Raw genomic sequence first — 16,938 nt, 5'->3', positions numbered from 1 at the left:
CACTGCAATGCATGTATAACCGTCATAAGTGGCCCTGGGCCCCAGCTTACATAATTGTTTTAAATGCTGCATCTTTCCATCTGTCCAGTAAGCAGGTGTTTTACTTGTTAACTAACTGAACTAGGGATATATAGCTAAAGGAATCATAGTCTTTGCTCAAGGCGTCTCAGTTTGGACATCTAGACCAATAGTTGAATTATTTTGAGTGCCAGGTGCTCTATTCGAAGTGAACATAGGGTGCTTTGTGGAGGAGGTGGTGGTGGTGGTGAGGTGCTCATTCCACTGAGGAGTAGAAGGGGCTTCAGTGTCACAAGTTTACTATCCAAAGATGGTTTATAGTGTGAACATTGTCTTCAAAACCCTGAGCCTACTTATTACGCTCTTAAATTTGTATTCTTCTGCATCCTGTTTACAGATCTTGTAAAATTGCAGCATTTTAATGGAGCTAAAATAGTATGTGAAGTGCTTTTCTAAACACAGCTGCTCTACTTTTTTTAAAAATAAATTTATTGGGGCTTCCCGGGTGGCGCAAGTGGTTGAGGGTCCGCCTGCCGATGCAGGGGACACGGGTTTGTGCCCCGGTCTGGGAAGATCCCACGTGCCGCAGAGTGGCTAGGCCCGTGAGCCGTGGCCGCTGAGCCTGCGCGTCCGGAGCCTGTGCTCTGCAACGGGAGAGGCCACAACAGTGAGAGGCCCTCATACCACCAAAAAAAAAAAAAAAAAAAAAAAAATTATTTATTTATTTATTTATGGCTGCGTTGGGTCTTCGTCGCTGTGCGCGGGCTTTCATTTTAGTTGCAGAGAGTGGGGGCTACTCTTCGTTGCGGTGCACAGGCCTCTCGTTAAGGTGGCTTCTCTTGTTGCGGAGCACGGGCTCTAGAGCGCAGGCTCAGTAGTTGTAGCATATGGGCTCAGTTGCTCCGTGGCATATGGGATCTTCCCAGACCAGGGCTCAAACCCGTGTCCCCTGCATTGGCAGGCAGATTCTTAACCACTGTGCCACCAGGGAAGCCCCTGCTCTACTTTCATTAAACAGTTCTGACATTCAGCAATTTGCTAAGGTTTCTTCCAATTTGATTCTGTGATTCTGGGGTTGTTGCTCATTTCCTCTTAATATTTTTTCTATTTCTTATTTCATATTACTATTTTATATTCATCTCTGAATACAATACATGCTATACCATGCACAAAGGTGCCATGCAAATTGTAAAACACGGAGAAGAGGTAATGCAAAATTATTTTAATTATGTATTAAAGTGGATTTTTTTTTTGTTACTGGAGGAGTCTGGGAAAGTTCTAGATGTGATTTGTCTATCAGTCTCTGATATGTTATGGAGAGAACCCGGAAAGGCCCAGTATGTAGTTACCTTACCTACCTGCTCTGATTTGCAGAGGGTAACCTGTGTCTTTAGTACCATTTCTATTTTCTAAAAAGGGTAATGGGGGAACAGCCATGAAAGGGAACATGGCAGGTCTCTGATTATAATTTTTGACAGTGGTATCTGGGCCTGGCCCTAGATGTCCCTACCATCTTGCTTCTTTCTCTCATTGTGAATCTGATGATAGTCCCATCTTATTTGAAAGCCTTGGTCATACTGACAGTAATATCAGTCTCAGTGTCCTTTTCTCATAGAAATCTTCTCTTCCTTTGTTATGAACCATGAAGTTTACAGAGCTTCTTCTCTCTATATCGCCTGTGACACTCCACTAATAGAATAAGCATTGTGGTTTAACTGCTTTGGTTGAACATATGCTCTTAATCCTCTAAACAGTAATGGTAGCTACTTTATTTTCCTGTTATGGCAATGCCTACTACAGTGATAAGAATTCTTGGGACTGGACTGCCTTTATAGAAAGTCAACTTAAAAAAATTTTTTTTTTTTTTTTAAGTAGACCTGCCTGAGTTTGTTGTGATTTCAAGACAGAAATACTTTCTTCTTTAGCTTTTATTTTTCTGGGCCCAGTTGAAGGCAATATTCTATAGTCTGTAAGTCTGTAGTTTTTTTCCCTTAATCCTGTTTTTTTTTTTTTTCTCATGAAAGTGACCTTACCCTTCTTTAGATGACTAGTGCTTTCATTCTAGTTTTACATCCTGTACTGTGAAAACTGGAAGGGACTGTTAACCAGTCATATGTCACTTATTGATCCCAACATAATAGACGGGGCATCCCTTCTTTCACTACCTTCTTTTATGGCACAGTAGAATGAAGTTAACTCCTACTGCAATTAGGAGTAGCATATGCACCGGCTTGCATATGCTAACTCCCTGGACAAGAAATTTAGCCTGTTAGAGGAGGGTGAAATGGAAATATGGCTTTCTATTGACTTTTTGTGAGAAAAAATATAAAATAATTTCCTATCTGATCAAAATAAAACATTACTAGTATTTCCTTAGACTAGTTTCCTGTAAATAGTGAATATTTGCCACTGCACGTGATAAAAAAAATTACTTTGTGTATAATTCTTATCTGCTATGCAAAGCGAATTCTGGAAGTGACTATTGAAGTTATATCCCTGTTGAGACAGTCTGGAACTCTAGGAACAGAAGATCCTGTACTTCTCCACTTCTCCAACTCGCTATTCTCTATGTAGGATGATCTGGATAATATTTTAAGAGTGTTCCCTTTTTTTAATGATGAGCTTTGACTGATAGGGTTCTTGAAGCCTGAGTAATGACTTGAGAGTGTGGTATTCATTCACTTAGACCTAGTACTTACATCTGGATCTTGGGCTGTGGTTTGGTTGCCTTTTAAATTATGCTCTTCTCTGGCCTCAATGGTTTTACTTTGGATAGTGTGTATTGACAAGGGAGAACTTGAGAAGAGAGGAGGTATGTGTTCCTTTAACTACCTTTTAAAAAATGTTCTTTTTTCTCTGAGAAATGGCAGAATAATATTTACAATCTTTAAAAATGAAATATAATGGAACTCACTCAGAAAAATACATGTGTGAACAGAAGATACATTTTTTCCCCAAACTGTTGAGCTGAACAAAAAACTTAAAAAAAACCCCACTATTTTCATCTTATGTTCATTATCTTTTTTCTTTTTTTCTTACATCTTTATTAGAATATAATTGCTTTACAATGGTGTGTTAGTTTCTGCTTTATAACAGAGTGAATCAGTTATACATATACATATGTTCCCATATCTCCTCCCTCTTGCGTCTCCCTCCCTCCCACCCTCCCTATCCCACCCCTCTAGGTGGTCACAAAGCACCGAGCTGATCTCCCTGTGCTATGCGGCTGCTTCCCCCTAGCTATCTATTTTACGTTTGGTAGTATATATATGTCCATGCCACTCTCTCGCTTTGTCAAAGATTACCCTTCCCCCTCCCCACATCCTCAAGTCCATTCTCTAGTAGGTCTGTGTCTTTATTCCTGTCTTACCCCTAGGTTCTTCATGACATTATTTTTTTCTTAAATTCCATATATATGTGTTAGCATACGGTATTTGTCTTTCTCTTTCTGACTTACTTCACTCTGTATGACAGACTCTAGGTCTATCCACCTCATTACAAATAGCTCAATTTCGTTGCTTTTTATGGCTGAGTAATATTCCATTGTATATATGTGCCACATCTTCTTTATCCATTCATCCAATGATGGACACTTAGGTTGTTTCCATCTCCGGGCTATTGTAAATAGAGCTGCAGAGAACATTTTGGTACATGACTCTTTTTGAATTATGGTTTTCTCAGGATATATGCCCAGTAGTGGGATTGCTGGGTCATATGGTAGTTCTATTTGTAGTTTTTGAAGGAACCTCCATACTGGCTCCATATTGGCTGTACCAATTCACATTCCCACCAGCAGTACAAGAGTGTTCCCTTTTCTCCACACCCTCTCCAGCATTTATTGTTTCTAGATATTTTGATGATGGCCATTCTGACTGGTGTGAGATGATATCTCATTGTAGTTTTGATTTGGATTTCTCTAATGATTAATGATGTTGGGCATTCTTTCATGTGTTTGTTGGCAGTCTGTATATCTTCTTTGGAGATATATCTATTTAGGTCTTCTGCCCATTTTTGGATTGGGTTCTTTGTTTTTTTGTTATTGAGCTACATGAGCTGCTTATAAATTTTGGAGATTAATTCTTTGTCAATTGCTTCATTTGCAAATATTTTATCCCATTCTGAGGGCTGTCTTTTGGTCTTGTTTATGGTTTCCTTTGCTGTGCAAAAGCTTTGAAGTTTCATTAGGTCCCATTTGTTTATTTTTGTTTTTATTTCCATTTCTCTAGGAGGTGGGTCAAAAAGGATCTTGCTGTGATTTATGTCACAGAGTGTTCTGCCTATGTTTTCCTGCAAGAGTTTGATAGTTTCTGGCCTTACATTTAGGTCTTTAATCCATTTTGAGCTTATTTTTGTGTATGGTGTTAGGGAGTGATCTAATCTCATACTTTTACATGTACCTGTCCAGTTTTCCCAGCACCACTTATTGAAGAGGCTTTCCTTTCTCCACTGTACATTCCTGCCTCCTTTGTCAAAGATAAGGTGACCATATGTGCGTGGGTGTATCTCTGGGCTTTCTATCCTGTTCCATTGATCTGTCTTTCTGTTTTTGTGCCAGTACCATACTGTCTTGATTACTGTACCTTTGTAGTATAGTCTGAAGTCAGGGAGCCTGATTCCTCCAGCTCCATTTTTCGTTCTCAAGATTGCTTTGGCTATTCGGGGTCTTTTGTGTTTCCATACAAATTGTGAAATTTTTTGTTCTAGTTCTGTAAAAAATGCCAGTGGTAGTTTGATAGGGATTGCATTGAATCTGTAGATTGCTTTGGGTAGTAGTCATTTTCACAATGTTGATTCTTCCAACCCAAAACATGAGATATCTCTCGATCTATTTGTATCATCTTTAATTTCTTTCATCAGTGTCTTATAATTTTCTGCATACAGGTCTTTTGTCTCCTTAGGTAGGTTTATTCCTAGATATTTTATTCTTTTTGTTGCAATGGCAAATGGGAGTGTTTTCTTCATTTCACTTTTAGATTTTTCATCATTAGTGTATAGGAATGCCAGAGATTTCTGTGCATTAATTTTGTATCCTGCTACTTTACCAAATTCATTGATTAGCTCTAGTAGTTTTCTGGTAGCATCTTTAGGATTCTCTATGTATAGTATCATGTCATCTGCAAACAGTGACAGCTTTACTTCTTCTTTTCTGATTTGGATTCCTTTTATTTCTTTTGCTTCTGTGATTGCCGTGGCTAGAACTTCCAAAACTATGTTGAATAAGAGTGGTGAGAGTGGGCAACCTTGTCTTGTTCCTGATCTTAGTGGAAATGGTTTCAGTTTTTCACCATTGAGGAGGATGTTGGCTGTGGGTTTGTCATATATGGCCTTTATTATGTTGAGGAAAGTTCCCTCTATGCCTACTTTCTGGAGGGTTTTTATCATAAATGGGTGTGGAATTTTGTCAAAAGCTTTCTCCGCATCTATTGAGATATTCATATGGTTTTTCTCCTTCAGTATGTTAATATGGTGTATCACGTTGATTGTTTTGCGTATATTGAAGAATCCTTGCATTCCTGGAATAAACCCCACTTGATCATGGTGTATGATCCTTTTAATGTGCTGTTGGATTCTGTTTGCTAGTATTTTGTTGAGGATTTTTGCATCTATGTTCATCAGTGATATTGGCCTGTAGTTTTCTTTGTGACATCCTTGTCTGGTTTTGGTATCAAGGTGATGGTGGCCTCGTAGAATGAGTTTGGGAGTGTTCCTCCCTCTGCTGTATTTTGGAAGAGTTTGAGAAGGATAGGTGTTAGCTCTTCCCTAAATGTTTGATAGAATTCGCCTGTGAAGCCATGTGGTCCTGGGCTTTTGTTTGTTGGAAGATTTTTAATCACAGTTTCAATTTCAGTGCTTGTGATTTGTCTGTTCATATTTTCTATTTCTTCCTGATTCAGTGTTGGCAGGTTGTGAATTTCTAAGAATTTGTGCATTTCTTCCAGGTTGTCCATTTTATTGGCATAGAGTTGCTTGTAGTAATCTCTCATGATCTTTTGTATTTCTGCAGTGTCAGTTGTTACTTCTCCTTTTTCATTACTAATTCTATTGATTTGAGTGTTCTCCCTTTTTTTCTTGATGAGTCTGGCTAATGGTTTATCCATTTTGTTTATCTTCTCAAAGAACCAGCTTTTAGTTTTATTGATCTTTGCTATCATTTCCTTCATTTCTTTTTCGTTTATTTCTGAACTGATTTTTATGATTTCTTTCCTTCTTCTAACTTCGGATTTTTTTTTTGTTCTTCTTTCTCTAATTGCTTTAGGTGCAAGGTTAGGTTGTTTATTTGAAATGTTTCCTGTTTCTTAAGGTAGGATTGTATTGCTATAAACTTCCCTCTTAGAACTGCTTTTTCTGCATCCCATAGGTTTTGGGTCATTGTGTCTCCATTGTCATTTGTTTTTAGGTATTTTTTAATTTTCTCTTTGATTTCTTCAGTGATCACTTCGTTATTAAGTAATGTATTATTTAGCCTCCATGTGTTGGTATTTTTGACAGATCGTTTCCTGTAATTGATATCTAGTCTCCTAGCGTTGTGGTCGGAAAAGATACTTGATACAATTTCAATTTTCTTAAATTTACCAAGGCTTGATTTGTGACCCAAGATATGATCTATCCTGGAGAATGTTCCATGAGCACTTGAGAAAAATGTGTATTCTGTTGTTTTTGGATGGAATGTCCTATAAATATCAATTAAGTCAATCTTGTTTAATGTATCATTTAGAGCTTGTGTTCCCTTATTTATTTTCCTTTTGGATGATCTGTCCATTGGTGAAAGTGGGGTGTTAAAGTCCCGTACTATGAATGTGTTACTGTCAATTTCCCCTTTTATGGCTGTTAGTATTTGCCTTATATATTGAGGTGCTCCTATGTTGGGTGCATCAATATTTACAATTGTTATATCTTCTTCTTGTATCGATCCCTTGATCATTATGTAGTGTCCTTCTTTGTCTCTTCTAATAGTCTTTATTTTAAAGTCTCTTTTGTCTGATATGAGAATTGCTACTCCAGCTTTCTTTTGGTTTCCATTTGCATGGAATATCTTTTTCCATTCCCTTACTTTCAGTCTGTATGTGTCTCTAGGTCTGAAATGGGTCTCTTGTAGACAGCATATATATGGGTCTTGTTTTTGTATCCATTCAGCCAATCTGTGTCTTTTGGTGGCAGCATTTAGTCCATTTACATTTAAGGTAATTATCGATATGTATGTTCCTATTCCCATTTTCTTAATTGTTTTGGGTTCGTTATTGTAGGTCTTTTCCTTCTCTTGTGTTTCTTGCCTAGAGAAGTTCCTTTAGCAGTTGTTGTAGAGCTGGTTTGGTGGTGCTGAACTCTCTCAGCTTTTGCTTGTCTGTAAAGGTTTTAATTTCTCCATCAAATCTGAATGAGATCCTTGCTGGGTAGAGTAATCTTGGTTGAAGGTTTTTCTCCTTCATCACTTTAAATATGTCCTGCCAGTCCCTTCTGGCTTGCAGAGTTTCTGCTGAAGGATCAGCTGTTAACCTTATGGGGATTCCCTTGTGTGTTATTTGTTGTTTTTCCCTTGCTGCTTTTAATATGTTTTCTTTGTGTTTAATTTTTGATAGTTTGATTAATATGTGTCTTGGCGTATTTCTCCTTAGATTTATCCTGTATGGGACTCTCTGTTTTGCCTGAACTTGATTAACTATTTCCTTTACCATATTAGGGAAGTTTTCAACTATAATCTCTTCAAATATTTTCTCAGTCCCTTTCTTTTTCTCTTCTTCTTCTGGAACCCCTATAATTTGAATGTTGGTGCGTTTAATGTTGTCCCAGAGGTCTCTGAGACTGTCCTCAGTTCTTTTCATTCTTTCTTCTTTATTCTGCTCTGCAGTAGTTATTTCTACTATTTTATCTTCCAGGTCACTTATCTGTTCTTCTGCCTCAGTTATTCTGCTATTGATCCCATCTAGAGTATTTTTAATTTCATTTATTGTGTTGTTCTTCGTTGCTTGTTTCATCTTTAGTTATTCTAGGTCTTTGTTAAATGTTTCTTGCATTTTGTCTATTCTGTTTCCAAGATTTTGGATCATCTTTACTATCATTATTCTGAATTCTTTTTCAGGTAGACTGCCTATTTCCTCTTCATTTGTTAGATCTGGTGGGTTTTTATCTTTCTCCTTCATCTGCTGTGTGTTTTTCTGTCTTCTCATTTTGCTTATCTTACTGTGTTTAGGGTCTCCTTTTTGCAGGCTGCAGGTTCGTAGTTCCCGTTGTTTTTGGTGTCTGTCGCCAGTGGCTAAATTTTGTTCAGTGGGTTGTGTAGGCTTCCTGGTGGAGGGGACTAGTGCCTGTGTTCTGGTGGATGAGGCTGGATCTTGTCTTTCTGGTGGGCAGGTCCACGTCTGGTGGTTTGTTTTGGGGTGTCTGTGGACTTATTATGATTTTAGGCAGCCTCTCTGCTAATGGGTGAGGTTGTATTCCTGTCTTGCTAGTTGTTTTATGTAGGGTGTCCAGCACTTTGGCTGCAGCACCAATAGCCTTTCATTCACACGGCTCAGAATAAAAGGGAGAAAAAGTAGAAAGAAGGAAGGAAGGAAGGAAAGAAAGAAAGAAAGAGGAAGGGAGGGAAGGAAGGAAGGAAGGAAAGAAAGAAAGAAAAAAGAAAAGGAAAAGAGAAAGAAAGAAAGAGAAAGAAAAAAAGAGAAATAAGGGAAGGAGGGAGGGAGGAAGGAAGGAGGGAAGGAAGGAAAGAAGATAAAGTAAAATAAAGTAAGATAATTTAAAATAAAGTTATTAAAATAAAAAATAATTATTAAGAAAAAAAAATTTTTTAAAGAAAGAAAAAAAACGGACGGATAGAACCCTAGGACAAATGGTGAAAGCAAAGCTGTACAGACAAAATCTCACGCAGAGGCATATACATACACAGTCACAAAAAGAGGAAAAGGGGAAAAAATAATAAATCTTGCTTTCAAAGTCCACCTCCTTAATTTGGGATGATTCGTTGTCTATTCCTGTATTCCACAGATGCAGGGTACATCAGGTTGATTGTGGAGCTTTAATGCGCTGCTTCTGAGGCTGCTGGGAGAGATTTCCCGTTCTCTTCTTTGTTCGCACAGCTACCGGGGCTCAGTTTTGGATTTGGCCCCGCCTCTGCGTGTAGGTCGCCGGAGGGCGTCTGTTCTTCGCTCAGACAGGACGGGATTAAAGGGGCAGCTGCTTCTGGGGCTCTGGCTTACTCAGGCGGGTGTGGGGGGGGGCGGGCCTGCGGTGGCAGAGGCCGGCGTGACATTGCACCAGCCTGAGGCGCACTGTGTGTTCTCCCGGGGAAGTTGTCCCTGGATCCCGGGACGCTGGCAGTGGCGGGCTGCACAGGCTCCCCGGAAGTGGGGTGTGGATAGTGACCTGTGCTCGCACACAGGTTTCTTGGTGGCGGCAGCAGCAGCCTTAGCGTCTCATGCCCGTCTCTGGCATTCACGCTTTTAGCCGCGGCTCGCGCCCGTCTCTGGAGCTCCTTTAAGCAGCGCTCTTAATCTCCTCTCCTCGCACACCAGGAAACAAAGAGGGAAGAAAAAGTCATTTGCCTCTTCGGCAGGTCCAGACTTTTCCCCGCGACTCCCTTCCGGCTAGCGGTGGTGCACAAACCCCCTGCAGGCTGTGTTCTGGCGCCAGCCCCAGTCCTCTCCCTGCGCTCCGACCGAAGCCTGAGCCTCAGCTTCCAGCCCCGCCCGCCCCGGGCCCCGGGCCTCTCGGGCTGGTGAGTGCTGGTCGGCCCTCTGTGCGGGAATCTCTCCGCTTCGCCTTCCGCACCCTTGTTGCTATGCTCTCCTCCACGGCTCCGAAGCTTCCCCCTCTGCCACCCGCAGTCTCCGCCCGCGAAGGGGCTTCCTAGTGTGTGGAAACCTTTCCTCCACAGCGCCCTCCCACTGGTGCAGGTCCCGTCCCTTTCCTTTTGTCTCTGTTTATTCTTTTTTCTTTTGCCCTACCCAGGTACGTGGGGGGTTTCTTGCCTTTTGGGAGGTCTGAGGTCTTCTGCCAGCGTTCAGTAGGTGTTCTGTAGGAGTTGTTCCTCGTGTAGGTGTATTTCTGGTGTATCTGTGGAGAGGAAGGTGATCTCCGTGTCTTACTCTTCCGCCATCTTTCCCTCGTCCTCCATTATCTTTTAAGAAGCATATAGAGGAGGCATTTGAAAGGGATGAGTGAAACAATATAAATTTTGGTGAGGGTTTTCATGGCTTATATGTTTTTTTCTTTTATTCTCTAACTCTGTTGAAAGTGTGAGTGAGGGCCTGGAGGAAACCTTGCTTGGGAGAAGATAATCAAATCCAGGTTCTTGCTTTCCTTTGAATGCTTATTCCAGAGTAATAGAATGTTATTATCTGGAAGTGATATTAAAGATGATTCAGTCCATTCGCCACTTTTTATGGATGAGAGAATTGAGGTCTGGAGAGATTCAGAGATCTTTCCAGCGACCCATATTAGTTGGTAGAGGGTTAGACTAAAAGTTTGGTTTCCATTTCTAGTCTGTTTTTCCACAATTCTTTTTTCCATTACAGGACTGAATTTCTCATGGATCTTGCCAGTTTTGCTTAGTTGACCAATCTGAGCGAATAGGAGCAGTTAACAACATTTCTAGCATACTATGTTGCATATAAATGTTTCCAGCAACATTTCTAGCATATACTTTTAAAAGGAGAATGTCCTTTTAATTTCACTGAGACTTTCCAGAAATAAAGGCAGAGACTTTTTAAAAAGATGGCTTATTATTATTATGTAATTTTATTGAAGTATAGTTGATTTACAGTGTTGTGTTTAATTTCTGCTGTACAGCAAAGTGACTCAGTTATATGTATTCTTTTTCCTATTCTTTTCCATTATGGGTTATCACAGGATATTGAATGTAGTTCCCTGTGCTATACAGGAGGACCTTGTTGTTTATTAAAAGGTGGCTTACTATTATTGTCTAATAAATATATATTCAGGGCCTTAACTCCCCCTGGTACTGATTGCAGTGTTGGTTCTCCTCTGTTTGTAGGCTCTTAGAGGAGTCAGATAGAACCAACCTTGATAACCATAGAAAACCTAGAGGATTTTCAAGTAAATTTTATTATATTCTCCTATGGCTAGATTGAAATTATGAAGAAGTTAGGAGAAGACTCCAGTGTGTATTTGACATGTAATTTTTGTAAGAGGGCAAAAGTATTGAAGTATTTTAAAGCAGTTTGGACTTGCTGTTTTATCTGCTGATCAAAGGCCTGTTGTAAATTTTTTGTTCCTTCTTAAACCATTTCAAATTCTTGTTGGGAGTATGTGATAACTTAATCTTATCACTGCTTTCTTCCCTTTTGGCCCCATGAGATGAAAATGAAAAGAAATTGCATATTTTCTTTAACACTATAGATGATTATAGCTAACATTTATTGATTACTTACTGAGTGTCAGGTACTGTGCTAAGGTTTTTATATGTATTTAAAAATTCTCATACTTCTCTATGGGACATACAGTTATTGTTACCTGTATTTTATAGATGATATTGAAACACGAAGAACTTGTTCAACATTACATAGGTAGTAAGAAGTAAAATATGGATTCATACCTAGACAGTTTTTTAAAAACTCCATTCCATTCCCTCTCAACATTAAAAGGTATTACAGAGACCCAATTATAAAGGGCTCAGAGCTTATTGAACAAAATAAGGGAAGGCCATTCACATTACAAGATGATCTAATGAAGGATTTCTTTTAAAAAGTAAGTTTCCAGGGTGTGTCATGTGTTCTCCGGTCAAAAACCCAGAGGGAGCCATCTCATTATATGGGGAGTTTGGTCATCTAGTTTTGCCATCTGTTGAGTTATAGGGCTACCCTTGGATCAGTGAGCTATCCCTGATCCTGCCATTGTCCTATCTTTGCAAAGAATAGCCCAGCATTGCCCACGGTGGATAAAGCTGTTGAGCTGAAAGAGTTGGTTGGGGATGGTAGGTCATGATAGACATATAGGCAACTCCTCTGAGTATCTAAATGGTTATTCAATTTATGTGCAGCCTTTAGGAGTATATCTATTATATAAAACAAGGACCATAGATGTTAGTTTCAAAATCTGTACATTATAGTTTGAGTATTTATTTGATCTCTTTCATAATTCTTTGGGAGGTAGTTATGACAGAGCCTCAAATCCATCTTTAATGCTTTGAGGATATTTATGTGCTCAATAAGTGATCTTGAGTATCCTGTAGCTGTGTTTTAGATTGCATCATCATGTGACCTAGTCTTAGATTATCAATTCCATTTTAAGCATATTGTCAAAGCTGAAGTGGAAACAGTTTTTTTTTTTTAAAGGATCTCAAATGGATGGGTAGAATAATTCTTTATCATACCTCCTGTTTCTTTCAAATAATTTTCTTTTATAAAGAAAATGTAATGCTCGTGTTACACATACTATTTAGTTATTCTTATGGATAAACTTGTAAAAGCAGTGGTTTAAAAAGTTTATTGTAAATCAACTATACTTCAATAAAAAAATTTTTAAAAAAGTTTATTTCTACACCAGGGGTGTGCAGTTATCTGGGTGGGGAGAGTTCTATGTTTGTGCTTTTCTTAGAGCTTTATTTAATTCACAGCCCAAAGTGATCACCATGTGATTAGAAATGTCTCAGTGTTAGTACTTGCTGCTAGATTTTTTCCTATTCTAGTTTTATGTTTTTATTTTTAGTTAACTCTTTTGTGAGTTGATCTGTGATGCATGAATAGATAAAAGAATGAAGTTGTTATTATTAAAAATAAAGTGACCCTAACAAAAGGGAACTATATTCAGTATCCTGTGATAAACCATAATGGAAAAGAATAGGAAAAAGAATATATATGTAACTGAATCACTTTGCTGTACAGCAGAAATTAACACAGCATTGTAAGTCAACTATACTTTAATAAAATTAAAAAAAATAAAGTGACTCTTTCCCTGAAATCTGGGCTTATTCAGTTTCTTAGGGTACAGCCAAGCAGACCTAAGTCCTAAAAATTATTTTCTTGTATGTAGCTCATGTATGAAAACGCGTTTTCATCCCTGTTCTTGTATTTGATATTCATAGTAAGGAGTCAGTAAACTTTTCCCATAAAGGACCAGATAGTAGTAAATATTTTAAGCTTTGTAGGCCATATAGTCTCTCTTCCAACTACTCAACTCTGCCACTAGGGCGTGCGAGCTGACATAGGCAATGTGTAAATGGATGAGCTTGACCGTGTTTCCATAAAACTTTATTTATGGACACTGGAATTTGAATTTAATATGGTTTTCATGGGTCATTAAATATTATTTTTCTTTTGTTTTTTTTCAGCCATTTAAAAATGCAAGAACCATTTTTAGCTCATGGGCTATGTGAAAGCAGGTTATGGGCCAGATTGCCTGACAGGCTGTCATTTGCTGACCCCTGCTTATAATAATCCTGTGAGACTTAGCTTACTGCTTTCTGTTTTTTTTGCCCTTTATTTTACCATCTTTTAACATTATTTTATATTATTCTTATTTTACTACTTAATCAGGTTTTCTTTCCTTGTTAATGTGTGTGTAACTTTTAAAATTTAATAATTGTAATTAACATTTTAAGCTATGGAGTGTAGGGTCTATAATATTGTCATCTTTAATGCCTTGCACATTTATAAAAATTATATGCTCAATAAATATATATTTTTTAATAAATATATTTATTTATTTTTGGCTGCGTTCGGTTTTTGTTGCTGCGCGTGGTCTTTTCTCTAGTTGTGGTGAGCGAGGGCAACTCTTCGTTGTGGTGCGCAGGCTTCTCACTGGTGGAGCACGGGCTCTAGGCGTGCAGGCCTAGTTGTGGCTCGCGGGCTCTAGAGCGCAGGCTCAGTAGTTGTGGCACACGGGCTTAGTTGCTCCGCAGCATGTGGGATCTTCCTGGACCAGGGCTCGAACCTGTGTCCCCTGTGTTGGCAGGTGGATTCTTAACCACTGTGCCACCAGGGAAGCCCATATGCTCAATAAATATTTGAGAGAGTTGGAAAGGAATAATATCTGTCTTTCACTATTTGAAGGATTGTTGTGTAGATTGTTTTACTTATTGATTTATGTATTAAAAATGTGTTCCAGAATGGTTGTCTTGCATAATGAGTAGACGCAATAGGGAGGCAAAACTCACCTCAGAATGCAGGGACGAGAAAGGAGAGAAAGAAGCTCCTATTGATTGTGTTCTTTGTGTTGTAGTACATATATACTGTGGTCAGTGACATGTACAGTCCCTCATTTAACCTTTACAACTCTTTTAAATAGGTATTTGTTTACTCAGTTTACAGATGAAGAAACTTAGATAAAATACCTTAGCCTTAGATAAGTGAGTGGTGAGAGAATTTGAACTGAGACCATGTTCTGTCCATATACTTTTCTTTTTATACCAAGGAATATTCAACAGTTAACCAGGCTGCTTTAGACACTAGCTACTTACTTATTGCTACAAGTTTTCACACACATCTTAGATGACCAAGGACAGAGATTTTTTTTAGAGAAGGTGAAATGTTGAATTGAAGAACCTCTGTGATAAACTTTCAGATTCTCAATATGTGATTACAGTGAGCTTTATTTTGAAATGATAGGCAAAACACATTTTACCTGTTAATTTTATACACAAACTCTTACCTCTCTCTTTTTAAGAAATATTTATTTATTTATTTGGCTGCGTCAGGTCTTTGTTGCGGTGTGCAGGCAGGCTCTAGAGTGTGCGGGCTCAGTAGTTGAGGCACGTGGGCTCTAGAGTGCATGGGCTTAGGTGCCCCACAAAATGTGGAATCTTAGCTCCTCTACCAGGGATTGAACCTGCGTCCCCTGTATTGGAAGGTGGATTCTTAACCACTAAACCACCAAGGAAGTCCCTCTTACCTCTCTTTAAAGAAAGGTGTTTAAAAGTGTTTCACAAATAAATTCGTAGTATTGCACAGTGAAATAAGATTGAGGAATGTACATGAAGTTTCTATTAAACTATATGTTTAGTAGACACCAATGATTAAATCAAATCTTAAGCTGATTGTTTCAACTCATTTTCTTGAAGTTGAAGATTGAATCAAGCTAAATTAAATGCAGGTTAAAAGTATAAATGGAGAGGTTTTAAATGGTTATAAATGGAGAGGGAATTCCCTGGTGGTCCGGTGGTTAGGACTCCACGCTTCCACTGCTGGGGGCCTGGGTTCGATCCCTGGTCAGGGAACTAAGATCCCGCAAGACGTGCGGCGTGGCCAACAACAAAAGAAGTATAAATGAAGAAAGTTTCTGAAATTGTGGAGTTTCTTTCTTGACTCGGCAAACATTTTGAGTCTCTGTACTGCTACCAGGAGTTCGTACTAGTGAGAGAAGTGGACAGGGATAGACCTTCTAAGAGGACCCACTTCCTAGGAAGGTGATGTCTGAACTTATTTCTTTTCCCCTTTATTAGCTTTAAAAATTATTTAAAAACACATAGTCATTGAAAACATTAAAACAATCTAGAAATATAAATCGTAAGAAGTGTAAATCCTTATTTTCACTTTCTGCCCTCTGATCCCCATTCTTCAAAGTTATAGTTAGCAGATTGGTAAATATGCTTCCAGATTTTTTCTTATGCATATACGAATAGGCTCCCCACTCCAACCCCCCCAAAAAAACTGGGCTCACACTATATGTAATTTTGTAACTTGCTTTTCCTCCCTTGTGATGGTCTGTAATGTATATGTTTCCATCTCAGTAGAGACAGATTAATCTCATTTAAAAACCTGCTGCTTCACATAATAGGATGGAGTACCATCATTTATTTACATTATTTCTCATTGCTGGACATGTAGGTTTTAAACCTATTTACAAAAAATAGATATCCTTGTACTAATATATTTGTTTTCTTCTGTGAATTAAGTTTTAAATGATGAGTAACATAGAGGCAGGTGAAGAGAATGAGGATTAATGTGAAGGGGAAATGTTTTCTAGGCTAAGGGAACAATGTGTACTTTGAAAACACTGCTGAAGAAAATGACAAACTTTTAGTTAGGGGAGAAGCATTTCTCTTTCTATGCTGTGGAAGTATAGCACCTCTTGTTTTCTTAACTGTGCTAGAGTATCTCATTTTATGGAATCGGCATTTCTTTACTGAATAATTTATGGTTACATAATTTTCTCATTTTGGAGATGAAAAATTTTTTTCAATAAATGTTACCAGGTAGAGAAGTAGAACCACAAGCTGATAAAAATGGTATTCAAGAGGTCACACAGAGGTTATGTGGGTAGTTTTGGGAATAGAGCTTATATCTTGGCTATTTTTCTCTTCTTAACAGTGTCTAATTGAGAATTCTTGCCCAGAGTTCAAAATAGCTTTTTGGGTGGCTAGTCCCCCACTGTTACCCAATTGAAACAAATTTTGGTTGATTCAAAAAACAGGTATTGCAAAGTTGCTAGTTTATCAAGTAGTTATCTTAAAATGGATAGATAGATGACTTAAAGTAGATGAATAACATTTTTTACTCTTAAGTATAAAATATTGTTATCCTTAAAAAGTTTTAGTTGCTGCTGCTTTGTTCCAAATTTCCAATTTTGGAATGTTGCCCTATAGGGCATATCAAGTACTACTTAGTGTTAGAATTTTATCATTCCCCTGACAAGGAAGATAATCTGCTGATTTCTTTAAAAATACATAGGAAACAAAACGCGGTCTTAAACAAGGGTCATAACATCTTTCTGAACCGTTTCTAAAAGTAAAAGCCTTTAGTTTTGGTTGCCAAGAATGCTGTGCTGTTTGGTTACATGTGCTTTGTTGAATAGAAATATAAGTCTTTGTAAGGCTCAACTTTCAAAATCTTACTTGTTTTTAAAAACATGCTTAATAGTTCTAATTAGTGTTATTAATTTGAATAACATGAATGTGTTGAGTAAATTAGCCTAATGTGTTCTCTCATTACCTTAAACAATAATTGTATTATGTGTTGTAATACATGG

General features: G+C 38.2%; 1 protein-coding gene across 5 annotated transcripts in view; it reads left to right on the top strand.

The window, feature by feature from the left end:
* ACAP2 (ArfGAP with coiled-coil, ankyrin repeat and PH domains 2) overlaps positions 1 to 16,938 on the top strand; it is a 160,568-nt gene that overhangs the window by 47,115 nt on the left and 96,515 nt on the right. The gene's annotated exons all lie outside the window — the stretch shown is intronic.

Source organism: Stenella coeruleoalba (assembly GCF_951394435.1).
Source record: "Stenella coeruleoalba genome assembly, chromosome: 5".
NCBI classification, from domain to species: domain Eukaryota; kingdom Metazoa; phylum Chordata; class Mammalia; order Artiodactyla; family Delphinidae; genus Stenella; species Stenella coeruleoalba.
Note: the sequence above shows the minus strand (reverse complement) of the source record. Positions and strands in the feature narration are given on the sequence as shown.